Below are 7,334 nucleotides of genomic sequence, written 5' to 3' on the forward strand. Positions count from 1 at the left end.
TGACTGCTGTGCCAGGCTAGGTGCAGGAGGATGTCACGGGACAGACCCAGGTGCCATGGGTTGACTGCTGTGCCAGGCTAGGTGCAGGAGGAGGTCACGGGACAGACCCAACAGGTGCCATGGGTTGACTGCTGTGCCAGGCTAGGTGCACGAGGAGGTCACGGAACAGACCCAGCAGGTGCCATGGGTTGACTGCTGTGCCAGGCTAGGTGCAGGAGGAGGTCACGGAATAGACCCAGGTGCCATGGGTTGACTGCTGTGCCAGGCTAGGTGCACGAGGAGGTCACGGGACAGACCCAGGTGCCATGGGTTGACTGCTGTGCCAGGCTAGGTGCAGGAGGAGGTCACGGGACAGACCCAGGTGCCATTGGTTGACTGCTGTGCCGGGCTAGGTGGACGAAGAGGTCACGAGACAGACCCAGGTGCTATGGGTTGACTGCTGTGCCAGGCTAGGTGGACGAGGTCAAGGGACAGACCCAGGTGCCATGGGTTGACTGCTGTGCCAGGCTAGGTGCAGGAGGAGGTCACGGGACAGACCCAGCAGGTGCAATGGGTTGACTGCTGTGCCAGGTTAGGTGCAGGAGGAGGTCACGGGACATACCCAGGTGCCATGGGTTGACTGCTGTGCCAGGCTAGGTGCAGGAGGATGTCACGGGACAGACCCAGGTGCCATGGGTTGACTGCTGTGCCAGGCTAGGTGCAGGAGGAGGTCATGGGACAGACCCAGCAGGTGCCATGGGTTGACTGCTGTGCCAGGCTAGGTGCAGGAGGAGGTCACGGGACAGACCCAGGTGCCATGGGTTGACTGCTGTGCCAGGCTAGGTGCACGAGGAGGTCACGGGACAGACCCAGGTGCCATGGGTTGACTGCTGTACCAGGCTAGGTGCACGAGAAGACCACTTCCAAAGACCGCTGCTCACACGAACATTGGGGGCAGCGTCCCTCATCTCCCGTGTCCTGCCTTGTGGGTGATGTGTGTATCGGTCTCAGTGTGTCTCTATGTGTGTCTATGTGAGCGTTATGGGGTCTCCATCCGAGTCCATGGGTCTCTGTGCAATGTGTTTCCACGCGAGCCCACGTGTGAATCAGACGCGCACACACAAACACAACAAACTTGCACACATCCACGCTGGCACAAAGGCAAAGGTCACCCGTATAGCCTTAGCATAATGTTGAGGCAAGTGCTGTGAGGGAGCACTTTTGTATCTCTCGTGCACACACACACACACCTACCCACACGCACACACACACACGTACACATACTCGCGCGCACACACCCACACACACGCACACAAACGCACTGCCAAACACACATCCACACACACATATCCACACACACGCACGCAAACACACTGGCACACGCACAGATGCGCACACACACGCACACAAACACACTGGCACACGCACGCGCACACACACAAACACACTGGCACACACATGCGCCCACACACAAACAAACTGGCACACACACGCGCACACACCCACACACACAAACACACGGCACACAAACACACGCGTACACCCCCACACACACGCACAGAAACGCACTGGCACACACACGCAGACGAACGCACTGGCACACACACGCCCGCACACCCCCCCACACACACAAACACACTGGCACACAAACACACGCGAACACCCCCACACACACGCACACAAACGCACTGGCACACACACGCAGACAAACGCACTGGCACACACACGCCCGCACACCCCCCACACACACAAACACACTGGCACACAAACACACTGGCACACACACGCCCCCCCCCCCACACACAAACACACTAGCACACAAACGCACTGGCACACACACGCACACACACACACGCGTACACCCCCACACACACACACACGGGCACACACACCCCCCACACACACACGCACACAAACACACTGGCACACACACACACGCGTACACCCCCCCACACCCCCCCACACACACACACATACTGGCACACACACCCCCCACACACACACGCACTGGCACACACCCCCCCCCCACACGCACACACCCCCCACACACACACACACTGGCACACACACGCACGCACACCCCCCCCACACGCACACACCCCCCACACACACACACACTGGCACACCCCCCCCCCCCCCCCCCACACACACGCACGGGCAGTTGAGACTTGGCAGCTCCGTTTCCGCCGCTCCCAGGGCGCGGAAACCGCGTGAGTGGTGCGTGTTTGTACAGCTCACCCTGCTCACCCCACTCACCCCAGTCAGCCCACTCACCCAGTAACCCCACTCACCCACTCACCCAGTAACCCAGTAACCCCACTCACCCACTCACCCCACTCACCCCACTCACCCCACTCACCCACTCACCCTGCTCACCCCACTCACCCAGTAACCCAGTAGCCCCACTCACCCACTCACCCACTCACCCTGCTCACCCCACTCACCCAGTAACCCATTAGCCCCACTCACCCACTCACCCACTCACCCACTCACCCTGCTCACCCCACTCACCCCACTCACCCACTCACCCTGCTCACCCCACTCACCCAGTAACCCAGTAACCCAGTAACCCACTCACCCACTCACCCACTCACCCTGCTCACCCCACTCACCCAGTAACCCACTCACCCAGTAACCCCACTCACCCACTCACCCACTCACCCACTCACCCACTCACCCCTGCTCACCCCACTCACCCAGTAACCCAGTAACCCCACTCACCCACTCACCCACTCACCCACTCACCCCACTCACCCTGCTCACCCAGTAACCCCACTCACCCAGTAACCCAGTAGCCCCACTCACCCACTCACCCACTCACCCTGCTCACCCCACTCACCCCACTCACCCACTCACCCTGCTCACCCACTCACCCAGTAACCCAGTAACCCCACTCACCCACTCACCCACTCACCCACTCCCCCTGCTCACCCCACTCACCCAGTAACCCAGTACCCCCACTCACCCACTCCCCCACTCACCCACTCACCCCACTCACCCTGCTCACCCACTCACCCAGTAACCCAGTAACCCCACTCACCCACTCACCCACTCACCCTGCTCACCCCACTCACCCACTCATCCCACTCACCCTGCTCACCCCACTCACCCACTCACCCACTCACCCACTCACCCCACTCACCCACTCACCCACTCACCCTGCTCACCCCACTCACCCAGTAACCCAGTAACCCCACTCACCCACTCACCCACTCACCCACTCACCCCACTCACCCTGCTCACCCAGTAACCCCACTCACCCAGTAACCCAGTAGCCCCACTCACCCACTCACCCACTCACCCTGCTCCCCCCACTCACCCCACTCACCCAGTAACCCCACTCACCCCACTCACCCACTCACCCTGCTCACCCCACTCACCCAGTAACCCAGTAACCCCAATCACCCACTCACCCACTCACCCACTCACCCTGCTCACCCCACTCACCCAGTAACCCAGTAACCCCACTCACCCACTCACCCACTCACCCACTCACCCCACTCCCCCTGCTCACCCACTCACCCAGTAACCCAGTAACCCCACTCACCCACTCACCCACTCACCCTGCTCACCCCACTCACCCACTCATCCCACTCACACACTCACCCACTCACCCAGTAACCCAGTAACCCCACTCACCCACTCACCCACACACCCCACTCACCCCACTCACCCCACTCACCCACTCACCCAGTAACCCAGTAACCCCACTCACCCACTCACCAACTCATCCCACTCACACACTCACCCACTCACCCAGTAACCCATTCACCCACTCACCCACTCACCCCACTCACCCACTCACCCAGTAACCCAGTAACCCCACTCACCCACTCACCCACACACCCAGTAACCCATTCACCCACTCACCCACTCACCCCACTCACCCACTCACCCACTCACCCAGTAACCCCACTCACCCACTCACCCACTCACCCTGCTCACCCCACTCACCCACTCATCCCACTCACCCTGCTCACCCACTCACCCAGTAACCCAGTAACCCCACTCACCCACTCACCCACTCACCCTGCTCACCCCACTCACCCACTCATCCCACTCACCCTGCTCACCCCACTCACCCACTCACCCACTCACCCCACTCACCCACTCACCCACTCACCCTGCTCACCCCACTCACCCAGTAACCCAGTAACCCCACTCACCCACTCACCCACTCACCCACTCACCCCACTCACCCTGCTCACCCAGTAACCCCACTCACCCAGTAACCCAGTAGCCCCACTCACCCACTCACCCACTCACCCTGGTCACCCCACTCACCCCACTCACCCAGTAACCCCACTCACCCCACTCACCCCACTCACCCACTCACCCTGCTCACCCCACTCACCCAGTAACCCAGTAACCCCAATCACCCACTCACCCACTCACCCACTCACCCTGCTCACCCCACTCACCCAGTAACCCAGTAACCCCACTCACCCACTCACCCACTCACCCACTCACCCCACTCACCCTGCTCACCCACTCACCCAGTAACCCAGTAACCCCACTCACCCACTCACCCACTCACCCTGCTCACCCCACTCACCCACTCATCCCACTCACACACTCACCCACTCACCCAGTAACCCAGTAACCCCACTCACCCACTCACCCACACACCCCACTCACCCCACTCACCCCACTCACCCACTCACCCACTCACCCAGTAACCCAGTAACCCCACTCACCCACTCACCAACTCATCCCACTCACACACTCACCCACTCACCCAGTAACCCATTTCACCCACTCACCCACTCACCCCACTCACCCACTCACCCAGTAACCCAGTAACCCCACTCACCCACTCACCCACACACCCAGTAACCCATTCACCCACTCACCCACTCACCCCACTCACCCACTCACCCACTCACCCAGTAACCCATTCACCCACTCACCCACTCACCCACTCACCCCACTCACCCACTCACCCACACACCCCACTCACCCAGTAACCCATTCACCCCACTCACCCACTCACCCTGCTCACCCCACTCACCCCACTCACCCACTCACCCACTCACCCCACTCACCCCGCTCACCCAGTAACCCATTCACCCCACTCACCCACTCACCCCACTCACCCACTCACCCAGTAACCCATTCACCCCACTCACCCCACTCACCCCACTCACCCCACTCACCCCGCTCACCCCACTCACCCCCTCACCCCACTCACCGCGCTCACCGCGCTTGTTAGCCAGGTAAGGCACCCCAGAGCGAGAGAGACAGAGGCCGTCTATAGAGAGGGTGGCTCTCTACAGCTGGGTGAGAAAGGCCCTCTCTGTATAGAGAGGAGAGGGCGGCGGGGTACGATAGCACCTTCGAGTAGGGGGGAGGCCCAATCCGCACAGCAGTGGCGTGAGCAGGCAATTGCAGGGCTGCGCCTTGACCTTTGGGCACGAAACAAAAAAGGGCAAAATATTCCCCCGTGAAGCCTTTTGACGGATTGTTTCGGGCCCAGACGGCACGGCACTCGATGGGCTGGGTGGGTGGGTGGCCAGCACCACGCCCGGCCGCCTTTGTCTCCCCAGTGGCGATGTTGACACACCGCACCAGGTACTCGTTTTGAGGCTGCGTCGACCTAGGGGAGGCCCACGACCGGTTGAGATAATCGTCACCGGTGTTTGCCGTGAGCGGCAATCGAACTCGGGTCGCCGGGTTCGTAGCGCAGCGTGCTGACCGCTACACCGCCGCTGCACGTGGAAGTCTCTCGCTCGCTGCGCCACCCGCAGGCCGATGGCTCCCCGGGGCCTCGTAGCGAGAGGGCATCGAGGATCGACTCCCCGTGTCGAGGAGAGAGATCAGAGAGAGAGAGCGGTGGGGAGCGGTGGGGAGGGAGATGAGAGAGAGCGCGCGGGGTGGAGCGGTGGGGAGGGATATGAGAGGGCGGTGGGGGGAGAGAGGGGAGAGATGAGAGAGAGAGAGCGCGCGGGGTGGAGCGGTGGGGAGGGAGATGAGAGGGAGAGCGCGGGGTGGAGCGGTGGGGAGAGAGAAAGGGAGAGCACGGGGTGGAGCGGTGGGGAGGGAGATGAGAGGTACTTGCTCCGGCAGTACATATACTAAAATTGGAACGATACAGATAATATTAGCAGGATGACACGCAAATTCGTGAATAAAAAAAAGAAAGAAAAAAAATAAAAAAATTATAAAAAGAGAGGGCGGTGGGGGGGAGAGAGGGGAGATATGAGAGAAAGAGCGCGCGGGGTGGAGCGGTGGGGAGAGAGAGAGATGAGAGGGCAGTGGGGAGAGAGAGGGGAGAGACGAGAGAGCTGAGAGGGTATTGGGTAGAGAGGGAGGGGGAGAGATGAGAGAGAGAGCCAAGCGGGTAGTGGAGAGAGAGAAGAGAGAGAGAAAAAAAGGGGGGGGGCACATAAAGCAAAGCATTAAAAAAAAATGCAATGATGAACGAAGCAAAGTGGCGACTACACCGAGCATCTTCTTGTTTCCTCTGATCGTAAAAAAGAAAAGAGAGATGAGATGAGAGAGAGAAAGCAAAGATCTTAATTTTGGAGCTTTCGTGACTGCAGGAATTAGTCTTTGGTTCTTTCGGTTAAGTCACGTCTAAAGATAAAATTATAAATTAAATAATAGCATATTACGACGTTTCGATTGCAACACAAGCAATCATCATCAGGCATAAAAGAAATAGCAACAAAAATCTAACTAGAAAACTATAGACAGACATACAAGCAGACAGACATCACAAGGACACACAGAGAGAGGACACATATCGGCACAAAGAGAGAGGTCGTTTCTGTGACGGTCCCTTAAACATAGAAGAAGAAAGCGAGGACTTTTAAACAACTTTAATTGTAGCCAGCAGCAACAGCACTGGAGGCGATTCCCATACGAAACACACAAAGTCACCAGCAAACAAATTAAACAAACGCTACAATTCCACGCGCTATGGCGCTAAATGCACCGCGCACAACACGAAAGAAAAGTCACGTGGCTGTGGTGGTCATCGCGCACGCCACGGTGACGAGCGAGCGCTTCAGAAGGTGAACGCCACGAGGGTGCCGTCCACGCTGGTACAGAGAGGGGCTTTTCCGGCTCCCCAGCGTTCGAAGAAGACGTGCACATCACCGACATGTGTGTGGTACGCGTGCTCCAACCGGAGCCGCGCCTTGAGCAGGCCCCTGAACACTGTAAGCACAGAGCAGCCGTCAGTGTCACCTTGCAGCATATTTTTCCTCGTTCTGTACACCGCCATCTTCGCCTGAGCACAGGCGAAGTTGGCGAGGTCACGGCGCTTGTTAGCCAGGTAAGGCACCATCCCATATACGAAGCTGTTGTTGTAGAAGGGCACCCCCAGTTTCCTGAAGATGTCCCCCAAAAGG

General features: G+C 59.1%; 1 pseudogene; it reads left to right on the forward strand.

Annotated features, from left to right (window-relative positions):
* The first annotated feature begins 6,029 nt into the window (after positions 1–6,029).
* On the forward strand, positions 6,030–6,122 carry LOC133356015 (U6 spliceosomal RNA; annotated as a pseudogene).
* The last annotated feature ends 1,212 nt before the right edge of the window (positions 6,123–7,334 follow it).

Source organism: Lethenteron reissneri, chromosome 52, assembly GCF_015708825.2.
Source record: "Lethenteron reissneri isolate LAM-NWPU_2019-01 chromosome 52, ASM1570882v1, whole genome shotgun sequence".
NCBI lineage: Eukaryota > Metazoa > Chordata > Hyperoartia > Petromyzontiformes > Petromyzontidae > Lethenteron > Lethenteron reissneri.